Raw genomic sequence first — 26794 nt, 5'->3', positions numbered from 1 at the left:
ATTTTCTGTCATTCCAATGCTGGCCCTGTCCCACTGACCGAGTGAACGCAGTCTACTCATCCAACATCCTGGTCTCATGTTCTTTCATTTTTAAATCAAAATTGTGTACCTATTTATTTAAGAGTTTATTTATTTATTTAATTGACAGAGAGACAATGAGAGAGGGAACACAAGCAGGGGGAGCGAGAGAGGGAGAAGCAGGCTTCCCGCTGAGCAGGGAGCCCGAGGTGAGGCTCAATCCCAGGACCCAGAGATCATGACCTGAGCCAAACGCAGATGCTTAGCGAATGAGCCACCCAGGCGCCCCAAAACTGGGTATTTAAGTCAATTGGGTATTCTTCTGTTCAACACTACCTGTGGTTTCCTATCTCATTAAAAAAAAAATAATAATAAAGCACCCCAACTGTTAAAATTCTTGCATGATCTCTGGTGTTGTCACTGGGCCTCAGGCTGCCTCTTTTTCTCTGCGCTGGCAATGCTGACCTCCCTGCTTTTTCCAGAATGCACCAAGCACATTCAGCCTCAGGGCCTTTGCTCTCGCTGCCTTTTTGCCCGGAGTTCTCTTTCCTCCAAAATTCATATAGGTTCCTCCATCACTTCACTGAGGTGTCTGTTCCAAGGCCATATTGTCAGAGCGGCCCTCCTTTGGGCCCCACCCAAATGTCCCACCCCCAACCTGGCAGTCTCTAAGGTATTTACCACCTGAAAACCTGTGGGAGCAAATCCATGGCAGCAGGGGCCATCCAGAGAGATGTTCCTGATGCTTCTCACTTTGGCCTTCCCGTCCTGAAAGCACAGCAAAAAGGATTCTGTGCCACCTACACTGTGTTGTGTACTGAATGGGGTCACCGTTATTTAAAGGTCCTGAATCGGGGCATGATTTCTCTTTTCTCCTGTTATGTGTGGAAGAATCAGAGCCATAGTAGCAGGGTGGGGGGGGGGCGGGGGGGATGGGCATCTCTCCCTTTCCCTGTCTTTCGGTCTTCCTCCTTTTTCTCACTTATCTGTCCCTCCCTATGGCACATTGTTTTAAGCTTAGATGAGTGAAATAGGAACAGTGACCACTTTCCAAATGAGGTGCCACAGCCCCGATCACCAAAGGTTGCCCTGGGATCGTACAAATACGACCAGGAAGCATTCAATTGCTACATCTTTTCATTTTCCGGTGTGGCTCATACGCATCTCTTTTGCAGACGTCTGGGGAAAAACGAGTGATTGACAAAGATGGATTCAGTCATCCCTGGATCCTCTGGTGATAAAATCATCTCATGACACCAAAGACTTATTTATAACGAGGATGCTTTGATTACCTATTAGAAAACACCTGTTATTGGATGTGACGCCATCCAGTAAGTAACTGACAGAGCTCCCAATAGTATGAAAATGCTTCTAATGATTTTACCCCAAATAAATCTGCAATCAGCATTTATTTGTGGCCTTCTGTATGCAGGCCCCACATGAGACACTGACATGATAACAGAAAACAGACTCGACAGGAGTGGTGCCCGTTGGAGTTTATTTGCTAGGAGTCCAGAGGACAGAACACAAGTAACTAAAAACAAAAAAACACAAAAAAAAATGAATTAAGTAGATGCAAATTGGAACGAAAATTATAAACAAACAGAACATCCTGATGCATGATAATTAAGAGACCTATTTTAGATAAATACTTTAATGCCAAGAGTGGAAGGCCAGGAAGGCACCAGAAATGCAGTGAGCACTGAAGGCAGCATCCCAGGAGGGGCAGAAGCAAGGACGAGACGGGGATGAGGTGAAGAGGAGGCGGGTATAATTTGAACGGGCCCTCATTCATCACAAGGAAGCATCTGAACCCTATTATGATTGCAATGAGAATTTATTGAAGGGTATTTAGACAGAAGAAAGACATAATCTGATTTATATTGTTAGCACATTGTGCTGGTTACAAGGTAGAGAATGGATCGGAAAGCACCACGATAAAAGCAAAAACTTTGTTTTGTAAGCCCTTGAAAATTGAGGGAAATGTAACCATCTCAAGGCCTGCTTAATTCTACCTCAAGTCCAAGGCTCAAATGTGGAACCAGTTCCAATTAAACAAATGAGCACCATGAGCTAAGTTGGAAGTCTAGTGTGCCCATGGTACCCGGCAGCTAGAAGCAGCCAGGAGAAGAAATAGATGATGAAAAGTCTAGAAATTCCCCTGGACCTAGTATAGACTAATTTTTGTCTCTCTACTTGAAGGGTAAGGGAATTCCATATGAGATATGTTCCAAATAGTAATGCCAGAAACTGGCCTCTTGGCCAAGACTTGATCAATTTGGACAGCAATCCATCCCAAAGTGAAAGAAGACAGAAGTATGTCATTCAACGAAAGAAGTAAAAAATGCAATGAATTTCCAAAACAGTGTGCCATGGGTCACCCAAGAACAGGTAATCCTTTTTATGGGTTGTCTATGGGTTCTGGGATGACAAAGCCAAACATAGAGAAGGAGTTCCTTACCACAAGAAGAGAGTGACGGCCAGGAAAAAGTCAGATTCCACTAGTCGAAGCACGATTTGGTCTTTTTATAGCACTAGAGGACACAAAATGCTCTATAAGCCATGACTGAGACATGGCCTTAAAGCCTAAGTCTGGGCCCTTGGCTTTGAGATACTGCACTGCACTTTCCCATTCATCATCTCGGTAAAATCAATGGTGGGGTTTGTTTCACATGAACAAGTCCCCCAGGAGATGGGGCTGAATATGATGGACATGGTCCCCACTGTGTGGTGGCGCTGACGACTGGAGGTAATGGGTATTAAACAGAGAGTCACAAGGCTAAGAGATTATGGTGTAGAGATCATTACCACATTTACAGTTATGAAAACTGACAGTTTATGGCAAGAGTAAGATAACAACCTGAAGTGTTTCAAATACAATTTACTACCCTTTCTTTCTGCTCTTAAAATCTGTAAGCTTTGGCCAATGGAAAAAGTAGCCATACACTGTGTGACTTGCAGGATTGAATGGGATAAATCGTTGCTATTTCTCAGACTCTTCAGTTGGTCACCAGGGTTCCTCATTTCCTTGAGGTAGAATAACACTTTCCAAAAAAGAAGATAAAGTGTACTAAGAAGCACATTCAAGATGAGGCCCTGCCTGGCTCAGTCAGTGAAGCACTGGACACTTGACCTCAGCTCAGGTCTTGATCTCAGGGTCCTGAGTTCAGACCCTGTATTGGGATCCATGCTGGGCATGGAGCCTACTTTGAAAAAAGAAAAAAATAATACTGAAGAAGATAGCATTCCACCCACAGGAAGACAAAACGAAACAGTCCTGGCTCTTTATTACTTACCAGTAATATAACTCTGACTGAGTCACTTTACCATCCTGGACTTCTTTGTCTACCCAGACACAAGAAAGGAGGTGTGGGGGAATGGAATACATAATGTTTGCAGTCCTTTGTACTTTCACATGGTGTGCTTCTATGAATTTAAGCTAAGGGTGAGTGTGTGTTCAGATGTGCCGTGCTTGTCTACCGGGGCTCATCAGAAGTTTAAAGAATTACGATGGAGGAAACAAGGCCAGTATGGTGGCACCAAGGAGCTCCAGCTTCACTTTTCAAGAAAGGACTCAAGTGACCTGGAGCTTGATGTCTGTGCTCCCACGTCTATTTTAGGGTGTCTGTTAAGTTATCTCCGTGCCTTCATATATCCAAAAAAAACTACCCTGTGGAAGAGGTGACAGGCTCCTTCAGTGAGACCCGAGGGAGAAGAAGGAGGTAAAGGGGGCAAACATTTGGAGACAGTGAGTTGTGCTCATCACAGGAAATGCTCCTCCAAAAACAACAAGTGGTGGAAGAAAAGTTAGTTTTCTTCCTCACTGGAAGTTTCAAGTAACCAAGAAATTGCTATCGAGACTACGATGGTATCAAGATGAGAGGCAAGGGTCCAATTACATTTAAGGTAATCTTAAACTTCTAGTTATGTGTATTTGTGTTTCTTATCCACTATTTCATTCCGTGTTTTTTGAATGTTCTACCAATCTTGGAAAGAGGCCCCTAAGGACTTACACTTTCGCCAAAGTCCAAGAATACAAAGACCCAACCTCTTCTCCACCTCTAGGACCAACACACGCAGACATTAAGAGACTTCAAAGAGGCAACTGGGAGATTTGAAGACCAGGACGATAATACGGTCTCCTGAAAGTCAAGGCAGGGCTTCGCTTCCAGAAACGGAAGCAGTGTAGACACCTTAAACACTACTGGTAGGCCATCGTGTGCTAAATAAGAGCTAATTGTTCCTAGTCTTCCCCAGATATGATGCTGTCTTGCACAGGAAGAATGGGGTTCTAGGACAAAAACGGACTGACCTTCTGACGGATTTGATTATGATTCTTGGTGCAGCCAATTTTGCAGTTATTTCTTGGTAAACATCTTGATGTTGTACTATTTCCTTCAGTGGGCTCATTGTAGGAAACATAATTAAATAATAAATGTATGAGCCTAACACATGGTTAAGCAATGGGTATCCAATATGTTTTTGGTCACTTTTCTTAGCAGTTGAATATATTTCCTAGCAAATGAATAGGGCTGACTGCAGAAATATCACAAATCCTAGCTCTAAAGGAAAAACAAATAAATTCATGCATTTGTTTATTCTTCCAGCAAGCTTATATAGGACAGCTACTGTACATCATGCCTGTACAAGTCTCTGAAAACAAAAACATAAATAAAATGAGATCTGTAGTCCCAAGATCTCCAAATCTAGTGAGAGTTTTTTCCCATGTATTTTTTGGAAGATAAATAAGAGATTGTACAAATTTGGAACTGAATTCTTGGTATGTACCTTACCCAGATTTCTACAGATAGCAGCAAGTTGCATTGGGTCTTGAATAGCACTATCCTATAGAAATTTCTGTGATGATGGGACACTTCACTATTGAGCCACTGAAATGTGACTAGTGCAATGAAGAAACAGAGTTTTTAATTTTATCTCATTTTCATTAATTTACATTTTATCATGAATGGTCACATAGGACTAGTGGCTGCCTCACTGGACAGGCAGGTGGAAATTTTGAGTTCCCTAAAGCCTGATGCACATAAGATGTATCATCTTATCTTGATGGAAAAGGAAGCCAAACGTCACATCAGAAGAAGAAAGCTGACCACATCTTTTGGCCATATGCATTGCTCCCAAAAAGTCCCCAGTGTCATATGTCAAATGGAGCATGGTGAGAGACTTGAGCATTCTGGAGACTTTGCATGGTAAGTAGCTTCTATTAGAAATTAATCTGAGGGAGATTCTTGCTCCAAGAAATCATTGTTTTTATTTCCCCCTTCTCTCTAATCCTATTCCAGAATTTGGCTGTAAAGTTGGCACAGTTTGGGGCGCCTGGGTGGCTCAGTGGTTTAAGCCTCTGCCTTCGGCTCAGGTCATGATCTCAGGGTCCCGGGATCGAGCCCTGCATCGGGCTCTCTGCTCTGCGGGGAGCCTGCTTCCCCCTCTCTCCCTCTCTGTCTGCCTCTCTGCCTAGCTCTGATTTCTCTCTGTCAAATAAATAAAATTAAAAAAAAAAAAAAACAAAAAAAAAAACAGACCTATTAAAGTTGGCACAGTTTTCCCCTCTTGTATTTGTAGACTTAAGAAGAAGTTTTGGATAGACAGAACTGAGCTATATATTTTGAGCTAGAAGACCTAAATTCAAATCAGTCATTTTATCCAGAAAATGGGGACAGCAACTTCTACCTGAGTCAGATGTGTTCTGTGATAAGGCACATCTAACCCCTTGGAGAAGCAGGAGTTTATGCTTCCCCTTGTCGTAATAAAATAATAAAGCAAGCCTCAAACTAGAAGTCAATTTGTAGAAATAAAAGTCTATATTGCAAAGAAAGAGAAGAGCTATAAAATTCCAAGAAATTAAGGTCTATATTGCAAAGAAAAAGAAGAGCTATAAAATTCCATTAAGTCAAATATTAAAGCAGAAATGAGATTGATACAAAAAACAAGCATCTCTTTCTCATCTTTCAAGGTGGGATCCATTGACTAGGTATGTGGTAGTAAGCCCAGATGTGAGGAGTCTGCAAATATAAAAGGTCATGTGAAGCTGACGGAGTCCAGCTGTGGTAAACAAGGCTGTCTGCAAACCGCATACACGACACATCACTGAATGAACCATTCGGAGTGGAAATTTCATTTTTAGCAAATGATCCTTTCTGTTTTCATAAGACTGGCAAGTGACAGGACTGTTCTAAGTTATAAACTTAATTATATTAATTTAAATGTCACCTTTTAGTACAAATTCGCCGCAAAATTCGCTGAGAACAGAAACAGTATTACCTAGTTCAAAAAGAAAGGAGGCATGGAATAAGAGTGTTATGATTTTGTTTCCTTGTAACAACAAACATTCTGATCATCTACTAAATGCCGATCAGAGCTAAGTTCTGTAAATAAAAATGTGCCTAACATAAGGTCCCTGTTATGAAAGAGCTGCTGGGGTGACAGAGGGCATCATTATGTAAATGGTTATGACCTAATGAGCTTTCTGGAAGCTCAGAGGAAGAGTCAGAGTGTGAAGAAACTGTCATAAGAAAGGCTTTCCAGCGGAATGCAAGTCTTCATTGTACTTTTAAGGGTAGAGTAAAGGCTTGCTGGCCCCAAGAGATGTGGGAATGGAGCAAAAGCCTGGGGACATGGGGAGCAGGTTCCCTACATTTCAGCAAGCAGCCTAGAATATATCAGGAGAGAGGCTGAAGCTACAGATATGAAGGGGTCCAGGATGGAGTGAGGTGCTGGGTTGTACAGCACAGGCTTACCGCATCTGTCTTGTAGGAAAAGAAGTAGCCCAGCAACCGATGCGCTCACTCTTGTGTTCTAGTGTGAATGAGACATCGGAATAGAAAGAGAACAGGGATGGAGACGAAACATGTTTGAATTCAGGTAATAGCAACAGGAATGAAGGGGGGTGGTGGACTCATTTACAAGGAGATACAGAAGGAAGGAATTAAAGGGCTGGTGATATTTGTGGGGATTCAGTAACAAAGACACTGTTTCCTAGTTTTGTCAAATTGATTCCAGGTAAAGGATACAGGAAAGGACCATATGGGAAAAATGTGTTTGGTTGGGGTTTGTTTTTTATTTGTTTGTTTTTTCCTTTTTCTTCCCCTCCTTTTTAATATTTTTTTCTCTTTTTTCTCTTTAGTTTTCTTCTTCAATGAATTAGGCACTGAGGGTTTAGAATGTAGTGTCAGTGTGTACATTCTTTGCCTGAGGTGTCTGGGTAATGTCTTGGTGATATCTGTCTAGAGAGCTTCTGAAAATACGAGCTCGAAGTCAAGAGCAGATGTCTTGACTAGAGATGTTTTTGATAAAATTTCAAGGTTGCCGAAGCTACGGACATTGTTGGGCTTACCCTGGGAGGATGTTAGTGAACAGGAAGATGTTTGGATGAAAGAAAAACTTCTGTTTCCAGACAAAGAGTAGCTAGTGAAAAAGATGGAAAGGGTGCCATTGACAGAGGGAAAACCGCTGAATGGACCACTGACGGCAATCATTTCAGCTACAGACTTTATGTTGGACACCATGCTCATGCTGATTCTATGCAAGTGCACGACACATGGCCCAGGAGTCACTGAACAGCTGGAGAGGCTGTCATATGAAGAAATCACATAACACAACAGTAAGGGAGAAGTTAGATGCGTGTGTGGGATCCGATGAATTGTACCCCAACCTGGAGCCAATAGGAAACGATATAAAATGTGTGCAGATCGAGAACCTGTTGAAGGCTGTATAATTTGCAGAGGCTATATAAAACATGAACAATTGGAAGTTTCCACAAGATTTAAGCAAGAGGGAGGCCATTTGAAATTTTGGCAAAATAATCCTGAGAATCGTGGGGCCAAAACCAGAAGAGACGGGACACAGTGTGCACACGTGTGTGTTAAGTGGAGCTCTTTCTTGCAAGTTGAAGGACCAAGGAGCAGGGGTCCCGTAGCGGGAAGGATCACGAAGCCAAGGCAGCTCAGTGTTGGTTTCTTTTGCACAGTATGGCTATTTATTTATTTCCCACCCGGACTAGCAGGTTTGGTTTATATACACCATGAAAGGAGGCAGTGGGCATAAGAACTTGGAGAGTGGGAAGATAAATAGTAAATAGTAAATACCCAATGATGTAAGATGATCAAGAAGGCAAGAGAGGACAGTTATGAAAGAGAGAAGTCTAGCGCATACTTCTCCAACAAGGGGAGCTTTCATCCCCACCCCCAGGGGACTTGGGACCAGATCAGGAGTCATTCCCAGTTGTCAGTTATGTTATCGGCATCTAGAGAGGAGGGACCAGGATGCTGCTAAACATCCCACGGTGCACAGGACTGCCGAGAGCTGGATGGGGCTGAAGGGGTGAGCCCCAATCTCCCAGGTGATATCCCTTAATAGGAAGCAGTAGGAGGTAAAGGCAGTCTTAACTGAAGTCCTCTATTTCCTGAGAAAGATGGAGGAAGGGCCTGGGCCTGGGGGTGGGGCGCAGTGGGGTCCCTGGGTGCAGTCTCAGCACAGCAGACCTGGGGAACCAGCTTTCCAGTTGGACTTGCCTCAGATGTAGAGATCTGCATTCCTTTTAACGCTGCTGGCTGAGCAGCACCGGGTCAAGCTCCTCAGAGCAGGAAATCCAGTCCTCCTCAGCCTTCAACCAGGCAGCTGGTCAGCCGGAGTCTTGGCTCTGAGCCCCCCAGAAGGCTGAAGCAGCGCGTGCAGGGAGGGCAGAAACGAGAGAGTCTGAAGAGCACACCTCTCCTTTTCCTCTTCCGGAGTGTCGAGGCTCGCTCAGTGAGGGGCGGTCACGGAGATGCCAAAGCCAGCCTCTCACTCCGACTCCTGATGCGTGCCACTCTGTTTCAAATTCCACGGACCCTGGGCTGCTGCTGTCTCTAGCACCCCACACTAGAGAGAGTAGGGGATACGCAGATTCTTGAAGTCATGACCCAGATGTTGCAATTAGGGAAAATGGGTGAAGGGTGTGCAGGATCTCTCTGGGTTGTTTGTTATGACCATATACGAATCTACTATTATCTCAAAAATTTTAAAAAATTAAAAGAAATATACACACCTGCATAGCACTTATAGGCACTTGCAAGCCGTCATGTTAAAGTGTTTACACGCTCACCAGTGTAGTCAATCAACAAACATGCAGTCATCACTCGCTGTATTTCAGGTCCTGGGAGACTGACATGCGTTCAATCTTTTACAAGAATAATGAAGTTGATATTTCGGTTCTTTCCATTTGAATAACATGAACCCAACATCCCATCTAGTAAGTGATAGGTTTCAATTTGAAGTGTAGTTTACCCTGTGTGTGCGTATGTTTCTTCTTCAGCACATTTATCCTGCGTCCGAGCTGACTGAGACCTGGTTTGAAAAAGATTCTTAAAAAAAAGCATGGTAAGCTTTGAGACTCAAACCTGCCTTTCAGAGTTCAGTTGCCGAGCTTGTAAGACTGGATATTCCTTGAAGTGTTGGTCATTCTTTCTGCTTTATGCACCTGCTTTCAGGAGCTTGCAGATAGGATGGGCTGTAGGTTTGGGCAGGGTGGAGACTTTTCTGCAACCTACTCTCTAATCCTACTTCAATGTTAATAATCACTTTGTTACCACCAATGTCTTCTTTGATTTGATTAAAAGAATTTCAATTTCATTAGCAGTTAAAGAATTATCAACAAATCACTCTCAACATTTATGCGGAATTCAAGATGGACAAGGCAAAGTTGGTGTGGGTTGTTCTTTTTTAAATTCCAGATGTTTGCATTAAACTCCATTTCTCTCATCTTCTTTCCCCAAAATAAACTTACGGCTCACTTCATCCACTCCAGAAAATAAAACATCTGGACACAGTGCTCTGAGAGGGCATTCCTTTGGTGTGCATTGGGTTGGACACCATTTCTATGTTTGAAAAGGGTGAACGTCTTTCATTCAGATTCCACTATTTCCTGATGCCAGGAACTATTTCATTATTCTGGGCAAGAAATTTCAGAACGCAGCCATCTCCGCGTCCATGCTTGTGAGCTGGGTGTACCAACGTTCCATACATTTGTGCTAAACTCACACACTGCTACATTCAATTTAAAGGACACAGAGAAAACCCCTCTCCTTGCAACTGTCTCTTTTTGTGGTTTGTGACAAAGTTCCCTCAATTGCTGAACCCCAGCAACCAGAGTGTTGGTGCATATCACAGATGATCCTGGAAGAGCCGTGGTTGCTGGAGGACCTGCATGGTCCAGACTCTGCCTCCTGGAGTTACAAGCATTCCTTGTCTAACTGCTGTCCTAGCACTTGTGCAAACTCCTGCATTTTTCTGCAATAATATGTCATCATTAACCATATGTCTTCTTTCCACCGTTTTTCCCAGCAATTCACCATCATTAATTTTTAGTACTCTTTCCTGAAGACAGTTGGCTCCCATCCAAATGTAATGAGGTTGAGATTCGTAAAGTTCGATAATTGTCAGGGGCAGGATATAAATGTAATAAAAGGCACATTTCTTTTTTTTCTCTTTCTTTCTTTTTTTTTTGGTCTCTCAGTCAGATAGGCTGATGATGGTCATCTCCGTGAACCCCATTTGAGTTGGGATTATGAAGGTCATGAGGTGTCTTTAGCTCCATACCAATCAATCGGTAGTCATATTTGATGAATGCTAGGAACATATTAATAATAATTAATGACTTCCATCCATTTTCATGGGTTAAATTATATCTGCAAAGAGATGCATTATTCAATTTAAATCGACAAGTATTCATCAAGTTGCTGAAGTGTGACAAATACTGTACTAGATTCTGTAAAAACAAAGCGTTCATAAATGTAGGGTCCTGCTTTCAAAAGATGTCTGGTCGTGTTGGGGAGATGAGTTATGCCAATGGTACGGTTGCTCTCAGCTCCGGAAGTTCCCAGAGGATTATAGGTGGATTGTCTCTTTTTTTCATAGCAAGGTCCACAGAGATTATTTTCAGTCTAGCGTGGTACCTTACGGCTTAGCCTCTCCTGGTTACTGAGCACCTGACATTTACCATATGCTGCTAAAGATCTGAAGTGTTTCGTTTTATGTCATAGTAACTGATTTAAAACTTAAAGAATCTACTACTCAATCAGTTACTGGAAGACATTGGTGCTTGCGACAATTTGGGTATGTGGCTCTATTTTGCAGCTGCAATGAAGATGATATCCCAAAAAGAGATCACATATTCCCTATAAAAGCATAGCATCTGGATTGAGATGTGCTAAAAGTATAAAATAACACTCGTGTCTAACAAGGAAAACAGAAGGTAAACTATCTCATTAATAAATGTTTTATGTAGATTGCTGTTGAAATGACATATTGGAAACACAGGTTAGATGAATACATAATTAAATTAAATTCACCTTTTTCTTTCACTTTTTTAAAAAATATAACTATTAGAAAAGTTTATGTTGCGTTGGGTGGTGTTGGACCCTTAGGGTGGTGTCAACCATGCTGTTCAAACGAACGTCATGCATCTCCTTCCCTGCGGTGAATCACACCCAGACAAACCCATCACACCTGACCTGTCTGCAAGAAAACTTCTGCAAGCCTCACATCTCCGAATCTCTGGTACATGCGGCCAGAAGCAGAGCCTGGAACTTGACTGCAGGTCCGCAGGTTACCCCAAGCGGTGCCTGGCCTTAGATGAAGATACCCCTTATACAAACCAAGCTCATCTTTACACAGAGACAGACCGAAACCAGACCTACAAATAGGTTGTTTAAAATCAGAGAAAAAAGTTAATCTAAAGGCCAAGTCATGGGTGTCATATGCCCCCTTCCACAAAATAGGTTCAAATTTCATGTCAAAAAAAAGTACTGATATTGGGGGGGGTGGGTAGGTGGAGATGTATTTCCCTTGGGAAAATACCTAAACTTCACGCGGCAAAGACAGGTATTTCCACGCGAAAAATCCTTTGGGAAAATGTGCCATCCTTATTGGAGTGGAAATTGCTGATTGATTCGCCTGCTTAGACAAGAACTAATGCAGCCATTTGGAAAGGCTTTATCGATTGATTTTGCACTAACAATGGTGGATCTGGTGAGCACGGACACCGCCCTTGTCCTTGAATGCAAGGCAACATCCCCACCTAGTGGTCGCTCCATCAAGTTGTGCACAGTCTGACAGACCATAAGCAGCCCTCAGTGTACACAACTTGGCACGCTTGTCCCTGTCCATTATTTATACTCCAGCTGTGATCTTGCCATCTCGGAGTCTGCAGTCTAAACAAACAAATTAAAGAGTACAGCGTGTATTCAAAATATTTAGAGAGTTACAATATCATGGCTTTATTAAAGGAACAATTTTAATTGAGATTTCATGTGTTTGGAAATTGTCTCTGGTTAATCCAGGCAGGCTTCCAGGAGGAGGGCAACTCCTAGATTTGTGATTTTTATAATGAGAGCCTGGAGGTAGGTATTGGTAAAAGAGGCATTGCCTTTGCATCAGGTTAAAACCCTAGTTATTTCTGGATCAGGCATTTGTTCCCTTATGCTGCATTACCTCTCAAAATTGGATTTGGTAAAGGGATAAATAACCAGCATATGTGTGTGTGTGTGTGTGTGTGTGTTTAAAGCAAGATGCATAGGTGTTCAACTCATTCAGTGAGTGCCACATGGAAATATGAGGCATTTATTATTTTTAGGCTCTAGAGTGGAAGAGAAAGAGACTGGCTAGGAAGGCCAGAGAAGTCCCTAACCAGTCAGGTATAATATTAGAAGCTACATATTTTATGGGAATATTCAAATAGGAGATGAAATCATAGGCCTTCAGCATGTTAAATTTTAGATTAACAGACTTTACAAATCTTAATCTTTATGATCACGGAGTTAGCACCCGAGGGCTATAAAATTATAGGATGTCAGAATCTTAAAATCATTTAGCTGTAAAGCTAGTTTTAGAAAGCTCTGGAAAGCAGATACTCACTTTTCCTAGAGACACCCACAGGGACGGAGTTCAGGGACATATTTCCCTCAGAGACTTTCACAAGTAAATAACTCCATTATTTTCTTTTTTTTTTTAATATTTTATTTATTTGACAGACAGAGATCACAAGTAGACAGACAGAGGCAGGCAGAGAGAGAGGGGGTAGCAGGCTCCCTGCGGAGCAGAGAGCCCGATGCGGGGCTCAATCCCAGGGCCCTGGGATCATGACCTGAGCCGAAGGCAGAGGCTTTAACCCACTGAGCCACCCAGGTGCCCTCCGTAATTTTCTTAGGAAGCTCTGTATTTCTTCTGAACCACAGTCTCGCAATGTTCTCTATCAGATGAAAACATGGACGTTGGGGGATCTCCAGGGATCATTTCAGTAAGAGAAACTCCGATTAGGGGAGCAATCTCTTCCTCGAGTTATGAGAACATAGGAAGGTCAGTGCTGTTGGCATTATTTCATTTTGAGTGGGAAAAGGGGTACTTTGATAAAACCCTTCTCAGAAACAGTGAGCTGGCCCTCACACCTAGAGTAGTAAGATCTGTCTTTAAAAGAAAAGCTTCCTTGTTTTTACTCACTGGACTTAACCTTTTTACTACGAGCATCACCTCAACTCATTCTCTGTACATGGTGAAGACATGAGGAAAAGTATTCGAGAAACCAGGGAGTGAGTTAAGGTCTTGGGGTTGACCATGTACCACACATTTCACTCCAGTCTCATTTAACTCGTGACAACCTCACAACTGAGACTTATCATCTCCGGTTTTTAGGACAGAAAACTGAGATGCGGAATAATTAATCACGCTGCCCCAGATCAAAGAGAGAACAAATGCAGATCCAGGATACTCACCTAGATCTAGCTAACTCTAAAGCACTCTTTATAAAATGTGACGTACTATTTAATGACAGAAACTGACTTTGAACTTCTGCAATGTGCATCTACTGTAGGTAGATGCACAACTATATTGCCCTAATAATGTCACCTTGAGCTGGCCATGTTTCCCCCTCGCTCTAATGATGAGATATGAGGGTGGGAGCCTCTATGTAAGGGACACACACTGTGGTGAAGCCACGATTCCGTAACTGTGCTTCTCATGTCAAAACCCTGTGCTCTGTTCACGAAAACCCTTCTGATAAATGAACACTGTACGACCCTGTTCTTTTCTGTTCTGGACCCCTCCTCTTGGTCTGTGTTAAGTTCCCTCATTTCCTCCAAAGCTGACAAATTAATAGAAAAGAAAATATAATGAGGCATAATCTCCCTCAGATGCTATTCTTGAAAGCCAACAAAATTGAATTGAAGAAAGAACTGAATGTGGTCTAAGCTCTGCAAAGCCTCCTCTTGGTTCCCTGTTTCCATAACCATAGAGCCTTATTGGAACCCCGGTGAGATGATAGAGAACGCTGGCCTTTTTTCCACTAACCGTTGTTGGTTTTGTCATTTTCATCCAAACACCTTAGTCATAAGTAATTGGATTTCCTCACTACAGAAGAACTGACATTTTTATGATAATGAAGTTGAGTACAGGAAATCATTTGACATTAAAGGTGCTTTACAAATATATTATGAAAATCCGGTTTAGAAGAGTGTATTAAGGAACAGAGTGAGGGCTTAATTTTCAAGAAACATACTGAAATGTCCAGAGGATACCAGTTCTCAAATCATCCCTGTTTACCTGGAATGCAGATATTTTTCCTAAAAGGTGGCCCTTGTTTTAAATTTCAAATCCATTTCACATTTTCTTCTTTTCTGCCACATACCAGAAAAGCTGTAACTTACTGTCAGATACAACAGAACCCCAGGAAACAAAAATTAACACAAAGCAAAACTAGAATATGAATTTTGTTTGTTTTTTAAGAAAGGAAAAGGGCTTATCAGCTAGAGGGAAAGAAAGTCAGTAAATATACAAAGAGGGAACGATATATAATGTGTAACCACTGGTTTTATTTAAACTATTTCCAGATGTTTGGTGTTTTCAGTAAAAGATATATATCTAACTGGGCCACTGTATGTTGGAATGGAAGTACCAGGAAACTGTGGTAAAATTATGATTTAGGGTCCAGATTGAATATGATTTAGGCCACTGATTTATTCAGATTTTCACATATAAGCTTGATCGTCATCCAAATTAGGTGTTGAAGGATGGATAAAATTTGAGTGGAAATAATCAAGGATGCTAATCAATTATTTTAAATGAGTCATTTTTAGTACATTTATCATTATCATAAACAATCAAGTCTAGGTGCTCACTGAGAAATAGAAGATATATGGTATTTTGAAGGAGTTTCGGATGGGCTCATTTAGAAGCACGTGTGTCTAGGCATGTACAGAAATTATCAGGGAGAATATAGGGAAAAGTCTAATAAATGGGGATGGTGAGGAAGAGATTTGAAAGAAAATGATATGCCTTCACACTTTATAGTTTACAATTTTATAGTTTACAATTCTGTAATCTATGAATTTTTACAAAGATACATAGATTATATTGTAAAAATATTTTAATTGGGGGAATATTAATGAACTTTGAATCTATAAAACATCTTAACATGTACTCTAATTATACATATATAAATTCTGTGTTTCTCTATTATCTCTCTATCCTTGATTGCTTGGTAGTATTTACCAGAAAAGAGAAAATTGGTCTGGAGTTGTCATTTTGGGAAGGTTTTGCTAACAAATTCAACTTCTTTGCTGTCTGCTAAGATAGCAAATGTCTTATGTTGGTTCTTCTTATGTCATTTTTTTTTTTTTCAAGAAACTTTTCCGTATGATCTAAGTTGTCAAATGTACTGTTGTAAAATTGTTGATGTATTGTCTTATTACTCTTTTACTATTCATAAAATGTATAGTAACTGCCTCTTTCTGACTCTTGTACTGATGATTTGTGTTCCTCCTTTCTTGTTTTTTTTAAGATTTTATTTATTTATTTATTTGACAGAGAGAGAGAGAGAGAGACCACATGTAGGCAGAGTGGCAGGCAGAGGGAGGGAGAGAAGCAGGCTCTCCCGCTGAGCAGGGAGCCGGATGTGGGGGCTCCATCCCAGAACCCTGGGATCATGACCTGAGCCGAAGGCAGGCACTTAACCTTCTCAGCCACCCAGGTGCCCCTTGTGTTCCTCCTTTCCATGGTCGGCTTGGTCTGCTAATTCCCTCCAAGGAACTGTTGATGGTCGGTCTTGGTTGTTCTCTGTGTCGTTCTTGTCTTCTATTTCAGATTTATTTCCTTTATTTGTTTATTTATTTTCTTTTACTAGCATGGATCCCTGGGCACTGATTTTATATCATTACTTTCTACGATAAGCGTTTAGAGCTCTAAGCTTGCTCCATGTTTGCTATATTTATCCTTCAGTTCATAGTAATTTCCAATTCCCCTTGTGATTTATTTTCAATCAGTAAATTATTTAGAAGTATGCTGCTATACAGACAATCTTGGAGCACTGAAAAAGTTAAATTAAAAAAAAAACGTATTATGTTGCTTAATTTCCAGATATTTGAGAATTTTCTAGATATCTTATTGTTACTGAGATCTAGGTTAATTCCATTGTGATGAGAATATATTTTGTATGCTTAAAAAAAAAAAAAATGTTGGTGTTTGTTTTCTGGCCTGTCATGGCAACCATCTCACAAATGTGCCATTTCCTCCTTAGAAGGGTATGCATCCGATGTTGGCTGGACATAGTGATCCACACTTTTCAATTAGACCGAAGCAGTGGCTAGTGTTCCTCAGATTTTACATGGCAATCCTGATTTTTTGTTGTTGTTATATCCATCACTGATGGAGTGGTATTACCATCAACTACAATAATTGTGGGATCCTCTATGTCTCCCTTCAATCGTCAAGTTTTCTTTATTCAATTTGAGGCGTTTTTATTAGGTACCTGGATAATTATAACGCTTATACAATCCTGATTAATTGCTCCTTTTATCATCACAATCTGTCCCTCTTTATCTCAGCGAACACCTTCTCAGTGTCCTGTTACCTCATACCAAAGTAGCCAGCCGCTGCTCGTACGCGGACTCCTCCTGATGTGCCTTTTGCCAGACATTTTCTTTCAGCCTCTCTGTGACTTTGTAACCAACATATCTCTTGTGGGAAGCTTAGAACAGGGTCTTGTTTGTCTGTTCTCTGCTGTCTGTATCTCAGCCTTGCATTTAGAATTTTTAGAGAAGTAAAATACTGTGTACATGTTGATATGCTTGGGTTTCAGTCTGCCATCTTATTATTTGTTTTCATTTTGCCCTCTGTTTTTTGGTTCTTTGTTCCCCACGGTCTTTTTGGTATTGAATTATTTGAATCATTTTTAGTATTCCATTTTAACCTTTCTATTGGCATTTTGGTTGTTTCTGTATTTTTATTGGTTGCTGTAGGGATTATATGTTATGCATATTTAACCCTTCACATTCTACTTGGAGATAATATTAAAATAAAGCATTGGAAACTTGAAATGATATAGGTCCTTTTTATCCTCTTCACATAAATGTGTTTTATTTCCATGCATTAAAAACACCACGTGGAAATGTTATATCACTTGTTTGAAGATGAACATATGCTTCAGAGAATATAAGAGGGAACAGTTTTTCACGCCTGCCCAGAGGTTTACCATCTCTCCTGTTCTGTCATTCTCAGATACTTGTGTTACCCTTGGTTATTTCTTTTCAGCTTGAAGAACTCCTTTTAGAATTTCTTTTTAAAAACATCCATAGGTGATATATTCTTTAGTTTTCCTGTATTTGAAAATATCATTTTTTTTCTTACGTTCAGTCTGGAAGAATATTTTTGCTTAATACAGAATTCTGGTGTGACACTGCTTTCTTTGACTAATGATAACAGGTATTTTTTTTTTTTCACTGTCTTTTAACCTCCATGCTTTCTGATGAGAAATTCACAAGCATTCAGCTCCGTGTCTCCTTCGTGTAAAAGATCCTTTAGCTGCTTTCAAGGTTGTCGTTATTCTTAATGGTTAGCAGTTTAATAAGATATGTCTAAATATGATTAACTTTGACTGCATTGTGTTTGAGGTTTATTGAGGTTTTTTTTAGCCTTATAATTAAATCTTTCAGCAAATTTGGAAAAATTTTAGCAGTATTTTTAAAATTTTTTTCAACACCAATATATTTGTCCTCTATTTCAATGATCCCAATGACACAAACGCTAGACATTTTGAAAAGTTCCCATAGGATCCCTTCATCCTGTTATTTTTGTCCTATATTTTTCTCTGAATGGATAATGCCTGTTGGTCCATGCTCAAGTTCACTGACTTTTTTTCTATTATCTTCATTCTGTTATCAAACCCGTCCAGGGGAACTTTATTTCAGATTCTGTATTTTTTTAGTCCAATATTTTCATTTTGTTCTTTTAAAAGATAGTTTTTGGGGGCACCTGGGTGGCTCAGTGAGTTGATCCTCTGCCTTCGGCTCAGGTCATGATCTCAGGGTCCTGGGATCAAGCCCCGCATTGGGCTCTCTGCTCAGCAGGGAGCCTGCTTCCCCCTCTCTCTCTGCCTGCCTCTCTGCCTACTTGTGATCTCTGTCTGTCAAATAAATAAAAATAAAATCTTTAAAAAAATAGTTTTTGTTTCTGAGTTGAGAACTTCTCTTTTTTCATTGAATTTGAGCGTGTATCTCTTTACCTGACGGAGCATGGTATTAATAATTATCTTGAAGGGTTTTGGCTTTTGTTGTTGTTGTTTTGGATAATTCCATTATCTGAGTCCTACTGGGATTAGCATCTATCAGTTTGTTTGTTTGTTTGTTTGTTTTTCATTTAAGAACTAGTTTTTTTTTCTTTTTTTGACTATTAAGTAAATTTGAATTTAATTTAATCTGGACATTGTGAATGTTGTGTCACATGGATACTGGGAAATGTTGTTTTTGTGTGAGCAGACAGTCAGCTTGGACAGGCTCAGAGCACAGAGGCTGTCTCAGTGTCCATCTCCAGTAGTCCGAATCTCAGCTCAGGTCCCAAACTTTCTTTTGCAGGTAGGTGTGGGGCTTATTTATATATACCTAGAATGGAGGGCTGATCAGTTTGTCAAGTGTTCAGTTCTCTAAGTCTGTCATAATACTGGTCTGTGTCTTCTCCATGAATGTATAGTTCTGGAGTCAGTTTAGGATTGAATCGTGGTCAAAATTTCAGTTCAGCTCCATAGGACTTTGTTTTCCTGAATCGTTAGGCAGAAAAATCCTGAGAAAAATTTGAGAAGCATGAAAGGCAGATGAGGAGTTTATCCACACAGTCACAAAATCACCTGGGCGGGTAGGAGGAGGTGGTGAGATGAAAAGGAGTTTGGATTTCATTTTATAAATGGAGGTGAGGGAAACTGTGTTTTTGAAGAGGTAAAGGAATAAACACTTTGAGATGAAACATATAATACATTTTCTAAAAATTTCCCAAGCACCTAGCATAGTGAGCTTGTCCCAGAGTCATTCAGGAAATCTGTGCCTGCTTCCTGCTTTGTGCCTGGTACCCCTTTGGTTCCTCAGAAACACACTGTGGTTTATATCCTGACAACATTGATGCATGAAGTGGGGAAGGGAGGTGTTGTATCCGTGAAGCAGGGCTTCTGATGTGTGCCATAATGGTGTGCTTTACACTCATCCTCTGCGTTGATATTACATGTTTAGGAAACAAAGTTCTGGCTTCGTCTTGCTTCCTGCTGTGAAATTCAAACTAACTTGTGGAGAAAAAAAAAATAAAGCAAATCATTTTTCCCCAAGAATATCAATGTGTTCCAGACAAGCCTGAGCATTCCACAGGAAGTACACAATCGGTCCTCGAATGAAACCTTAGTGATAGCTTTCCACACATTTGGCGTTAGTCTGCCTCTCCTGTGGTTGCTAACCTCCCTTCCGTCTCAGGCTGTGGCCATTTAGGAGTATGTGTGTGTGTGTCTGTGTGTGTGTGTGTATTCACGCTTGCATGTGGAGTGTAATTTCCAAAGATTTTCATAAGGACACAGAGACTTAAAGTAGTTCATTTTGTCCAGTTCTGTTATTAAAATGGATTTTAGAGTCTGCTAAAAGCAATTCTGAGGCTAATTAAAAATTTAATAAATAACCATAATATATTAAAAGTCAAATTATAATAGTGTGATGTTATTGAATTAGGGCAAATACACTACACAGGGAACCTTTAATAAATTATGCATGAGCCTTTCTAAATTGCTTCCCTCAATTTGGACAGTGCCAGAGATTAAAGAGTACAGTGTAATTTAGTTTCTAGTTTGAGGGCATAATGGGAAGAGGAGAAGCACAGCTGATATTAGTTCCAGTTTATTTTAGTATTAATGTCTTACTTTATAATTGTGTTTGAAAACACTGTTTATTTATTTACTTTCTTACTTACTTACTCATTTCCCTATTGGTTCTACTCATCACGCAATGCTCTGGACAGAAAATGAACTGCAACAGAACCTAAAATAAAAACCTCTTTTGGAAAAAAATGTGTTTTCCTTTCAAACCTTATCCATTTCTTGTGCTGCTCCTTTTTTTTTTTTCCCACTCCTACATTTATTTTTTTTAAGATTTTATTTATTTTATTTTAGAGAAAGAAACTGAGCATGTGTGAGGGGGTGGGGGGAAGGGGACGGGAGAGGAGGGAACAAAATGCCTCAAGCAAGACCCCTGCTGAGTGGGGAGCCCAATGCCAGTCTCGAACTCATGATCTTGAGATCGTGACATGAGCCAAAAACAAGAGTCAGATGTTTAACCAGCTTAGCCACTCAGGTGCCCCATTCCTACATTTTTTTTTTGGAGCCAACTGTTTCAAGCTTTCACAAAGCAGCCATAATGTGACTTGATGGTATAACAATCAGAAATAGAGCAGTGTTATTCTTTTGTAGAAAAAACAACAGATAGCTACGTCTGTAGATCTATATAGATTGGCCTATCCATCATCTGTCTGTTTATCTAGCTAGCTAGCTATCTCCTCCCCCTCCCACCTGCCCACCAAGAAAAGAGGTGCATTTCCCAACCAGTCAGAATCAAACACAATGAGCCGAGTGGCTTCATCGGGCTGCTTAATTACTAGTGGGTTTTTGCTGAGCACCGAGCAAAGCCTCAGGAGTATGGAACAGGAACTCCCTCTGCATGGGAGAGTGGGGCTGGTGGGAAGAGCCAGGTAGCAGCTTAGACATGTCAAGTCAGAAGTGGAAGCACAGAGGTGCTGATTAAACAGTTTCCTCAAGAAAATGTATCTGCTGTTGCTTCAATTTAACTTCGCGGTAAGTTAAGATGTAAGCATCAGCCCAATTTCTCAGTTCATCTGCATTCCCATGTTCATGTTCATGCCCCACTGAATCCCAGCTGTGCTCCGCACACTCAGAGCTGGATGTGAGCGGGCTCCGTGGTCTCATTTGCCGGGGATCTGTGCTTCTCTGTCTGTGACATCTGTGTGCGGTCTGGGGTGGGGCCACGCTTCTTCACCAGGACCCGGGTCCTTGTCCTCTCCTAAGTGATGCTCAGAGCAATTGAGGATTCAGGCCAGTATAAGCAGTTTCCTCAAGGCCAAGTTTTAAAAATATCATAGTTGTGCCTTCCTGGTGAATAGAACTGGTTTCAAAGGCAGAGAAAGGGACAACCTTGCTTAGCACAGGTCTACGGATGTTAAAGTTTGCAGTATGGCAAGATTCTAGAAAGTCAAACAAACTCTAATTAGTCCTTGTGGCCACAGCATCTAATACAATCCATGACACCTTGCAGGCATTGGGTAAATATTGGTAAAAGAAAGAGGTAGCATGGACAGGAAGACACAAAAGTTCCCTTCTTTAGGTAGATGCTATTTTGGGGAGAAGAAGTGCACAGATACCATTTCTGCAACAGGCATGACCCCAAGACATACAGCTTATCGTTCTGGCTAGCTGTGGCCACCGTATGCTAAGCACCCGCCACCACCACACCCAGTGGCTTGGGAAGGGAAAGCAGTTATTTCTGCCTTAAGTGTTGGTGACTCAGCTGGGTTTTGGCATATGTCCGGGCTGTAAACTGGGTCCAGGTTTACCCATTTCTTGTTCTTATAAAATTACCAACAAAACATGACATGACCTTTTCATGGTAATGAGAGAAAGACAAAAAGGCAGGGGTGAGCGCACACCCATGGTCTACGCCTCACCCTTTGGCTCTGCCGGCCGGTGGCCCAGCCCAAAGTCAAGCGATAAGAGAAACACATTCTACAGCCACCAGGCCCCCTCCAGGGTATGGATGCATAGTCCCTCTCTGCTCCTGAGGAATAAAAAGTCATGACAATATTTATCGGGAACTTAATTTATAAACTAAAATACCTAAAAAGGGAAATTATCTGGAAATAAGTTAGCAGAAAGAATCAGCATGATTTTTTTTTAAGAGCACTTTCTAGATTTACTCTTTTACTCCCCCATGGCAACAGTCGCATAAAAAGATGATGCCTTTGCTTAAAAAAATGTTGGAACACTGAAAAATAAAATAAAATAATTTTAAAAATGCATTATCCCCATTCTTTTGAAATGAGATTAAAACTTCGGTAATTACCTTAAGAATTCACCTGTCAAAGCCAAAAACAGAATGCTCACACAACCCTGGGACCTCATGACGAAATCCGGTGTCTCCCATGACCATCTTTGTCTCCCCAGGAAACATATTTAACCCTTGCCCCCATTTAAACAAAAATATCTAATAATCTGCACTTTCAAATATTATGTTTAGCATTTATATCACCTGACACAGAGCAGTGGCTCAAGTGTTGTCAGTTTCCAAACCCAAGGTTGGGAGGAAACGCTCTGCTTGACTCCAGAATCCAGGCTTCTAATGAGGGTGGGCTATTGCCTAACGCATGTGACGTCTCCATCGTTCTCAATAGCGCCATCCTAATGCCTCTCATAGAGCCATTTGCCAGTGTACTAAAATCTCGGCGGTTTGATTCAACAGAGCTTGTTTCCTTGTTTTACTAAATTTTATTTACCCATTAATGTTTCTGTGGAGGTGGGTGATACATTTCTTTGCAAACAGATCCTCAACTGTGCTGTGGTACGGGTCTCACCTTATCTCAGCCAGCACACTTTACCAAGAGGTTCGCCTCATTTCCAGATCATATCTGCACTGCATCAGGGGCTGGCAAACCCGTCCCCCCACGTCCTAAGGAAGCTTAGGTCTGAGAAGTGCCAGCCATCTCTGCCACACCCAGCCCTTCCCACAAAATCTCTGTGCCACCCTCCACTCCTCTGTTGGCAAAACCAATATTGTGTGTTCAGCAGATTACTCTATTTTTGGCCTCAACAAACAAGAAGAATGCATTTCCCAGACTTCTTATGTTTTCATGGGATTTGGAAGGGTTTGGAAGGACTGGTAGAGCAAGACTATGGGAAGGACTCAACAAACATCAGTTATTTTTTCCTGGAGATAGAATACAACCCACGTCTCCTGTCCCCAGAATGTTCCACCGCCTTTCCCACAGAGCTGTTTAGGGGATTTTTCACCTCAGAGCTTCCTAATCATTGCGACAGATTGATACTCCAAGCCAATACTGACCATACCCCTGTTTAGCTCATAAACTCCAGTGGTTTGTTGTCGCCTAAAATAACTGTAATTTTTTGAGACTATGACTTTGGCTCTGCGTGAACTTACCAGACCGACCTCTCCAGGCTCTGGTCTTACTATCCCCTCGCACACTGTGGACCCTACACAGCCCATCCCTGCCCTCAGGCCACTCCTTCCCCGGTACCGGTACCGCTCTTCCCTCCCCTGGTCTTACACTATCTTCTCCACCTACAACACCCCTCCCCCGCTTCCTGAGCAAATCCCTTTCTCTGACTTCTGTCTAAATCACCTTCCATGCAGTGTTTATTCCTCCCACCCCCACAACAAGAAAAATATCACCTGTCCTTCCTCTGTTAGCCCACGACAATTTATGTGTCTCTTTTTCTAGCTCATTGAATCCAAACCAAACCACCAACGAGCGGTGTGGTGTCTTAGACCGGCTTCCCGCACAGTTCTGGACATTAGTTCCCCAATAACAAAACAAGGACCAGGCCGGCCATCACCATCACGGGAATGCAGAGAGAATTAGGCGAGATAATTACGTAAAGATCTCCCAGCCACCACCAGATCCATCCCATCTGACCACTTTCCCAGATGAAAGATCTCTTAAGGATGGGGAATTTGTCTGATTTTTTTTTTTTAAAAAGGCATAGCACATATTAGCTCTCAATAATGTTATATTAGGGAACTTAATTCAAATGTCTCCTCTAAGATGCATTCTTGAACTATGGTTCAAACTATTAGTCTTTTACAGCATGTCTCAGGTAGACACTGCTTTTGTCCCCTGAGTTCCCCCAAGACACTATCTCAGGTGCCAAGTTTAATGAGAAACTCTGTTCCTTCCTTGCATTTTATGGTACAATGTCTTTTTGGGATGTTTAACAAGACAAAAAAAAAATCACAGAACAAAATGTTAAACTTTCAGGAAAACAGTAAAAGAGGAAAATAACTAATTCATTTCCCTCGCGTGTGTGGGTTTTTTTTTTTTCAGCTGTTCCATTTACTTATTTTTAAAGGTTATCACCTGTTTCTCTCTGGCTAAAAATAAATTAATGAAAAATTGTGTCCAGAAGGCTTTTCTTTGAAAACTCTAAAACTGCAGTCAATTATGTGTGGAATTGGGGGGTTTTGAAGCTGAATAACAACCAGAGAAAGGTAGGCATGGGATGAAGAAGGAGGAGGAGGACAGCCCTTCTGTCTTGGTAGCAAAGTCACCTTCTTATCACAGTTCTGACAGCTGCTGCGCTTGGTGCCTATGTGACAGCAATGCCATGATTTAGCTCGTTGATTTCTCCGTAACTTTTTCCTTATCATTCTTTTTTATGTAATCAGATGCTTGGAGAGAAAGCAAATGAGTTGAGTCCTTCTGTATGCATGTCTATAGATACACATACCGGTAGACATGCATGCATGTATGCATCGTATGGATTTCTTTCTGCTTTATCCACCTGGGGGGTTGGCACAACAATGCTGGTGTCACAGAAGTTCCTGACTCTACATGGGTTTCTGCTGCGTCAGAATCCTCTCTCCACCCGCTATGCACCCTCCTACCCAGTGCATTCCGCACACGTGAATCAGTACCATCTCTCCTGTGCACAGAGACATAGGTCTGTAACTGTGTGATGGAGATTTCAGAGGCATGAGGAGCCAAGATAGGGCAGAAGGAGTGTGGGACAGTGTAGCCTCTGACTTCTGCCACTTCCCTGTGAGCTGGATAGCACTGGTCACCCACTGGAAGGCGGAAGCTATTGCAAATATTCTGGAGGGATTTCCAGACTCTCTGGCCATTTGTCTGATTTTGTCAGGCCCGGGATCAAATGAGGCATGGAGAGGAGAACATGTTTCTCCATCCAGCAGCAGGAAATCCCTACGGGGGCCAGGACCCTGCAAAAAGGAAATTCAAGACAAGCAGACACTGAAGGCAGGGCAGTGGGGTGGTCTGTCTTGAAGGTGGGCCACGAGGGGCTTCATTGTTTTGGAAAATGTAGGGTAAAAATGTAATGAGTCTGACCAAATGTCAGTCTGCCTTAGAATCACCATGAACAGGAATTCTTAACAACGACAGTGATGAGATACTCTTCCTTGAAACAAACAAATGAACAAACTCTTGATTCGAGTCTCGCAGAATGACTACACCTGCTGGACTCCTGGGCACACACACAACACCACACACCACACACATTCACACACATGTATTTGCTTCAAATTAGCACATTCTTACAACTTACCTTTAAATAAACTCTGCATTCTATAAACAGGTCAGTCCTTCGGATGCTCAGTGACTGAATCAGACTCTGACAAGCAGGTGGGCTCAGAGGCACAGGCTTGCTTCAAGAAGAAGTTGGTGAAGGTCCGCACTCATCCCAGTGCACTTTGGGCGCGGTCTGGGTCTCTTGCCCTGTGGTACCTGCCACGTGTTTCCACATGAGAGCAGATTCATGGTGACCTGTGATGGCACAAAGATTGCAAAGACAAGGCTAATTAAGCATATTCGTGCACAGCTCTGGCCTCCTTGGTGAGCGCTCGCAGTTTTCGTGTTCGGTGTTTAAAGCAGCGAAGCAGTGTATGAATTGCAGGGTTGGGGGTGGGGGTGGGGGTGGTGGGGAGGTTGCTGCTTCGTGAGTGCAGATTTTAGTTCCGATTCTACTGAAAGCTTTTACCAAATTTAGTAACATTTTAAAAATTGAATGTCAGTCTTCTTTTTTTCATTAATAGTTTAGAACTAAAGAATACAGAATAGAAGGATCATTACTATGATTTTTCTTCTTCGAAAAGGAAGAGGAAATGGCAAAGACCTTCCAAACCTCATGGCCTGACAGCGACCTGAGCTAGTTCAATATTCCTGACCACAGTGTCTCATCCAAACAACTTGAGTCTCATCCAAACAACTCGGGAGCAGACAGGGGGAAATGGGCAGCAGAGGAGAAGTGGGTGGTGAGTGCAGAGTGGTAGCCTCGCTCTAGGAGCCTGTGACCTCCAGGGATTCCCCCAATAATTGAGGAGCCCTTTGAGAAGGTCCCGGAGGTCTGATCTTCCAGTGACGCACTGATGTTGAGCTGCGGGCAATAGGCATAGTACCAGAAATGTCCCCACCTATAAAAACCAGAACTACGGAGTGTCTAGATGACTGCCCCCTCTCTATTACAGGCACAGACACGATCCCACGGGTGCTGCCCACAAACTGATCAGGCTCCAAGGCCCTTTCAGTTCCCGTCACCAGGCACGGCCTTAAAACAGTTTATTTGAGTACATACAGTTAACATTTACTGGGAAATGTTATATTCCAGGTGGGCATTCTTCTAATTTGAAAGATGAAGACACTGAAGTGCTGAGAATTTGGACAGCTGACCCAA

The sequence above is a fragment of the Martes martes genome (genome assembly GCF_963455335.1).
Source record: "Martes martes genome assembly, chromosome: 4".
Classification (NCBI taxonomy): domain Eukaryota; kingdom Metazoa; phylum Chordata; class Mammalia; order Carnivora; family Mustelidae; genus Martes; species Martes martes.
The sequence above is the reverse complement of the archived record's forward strand: the minus strand, read 5'-3'. Positions refer to the sequence as shown.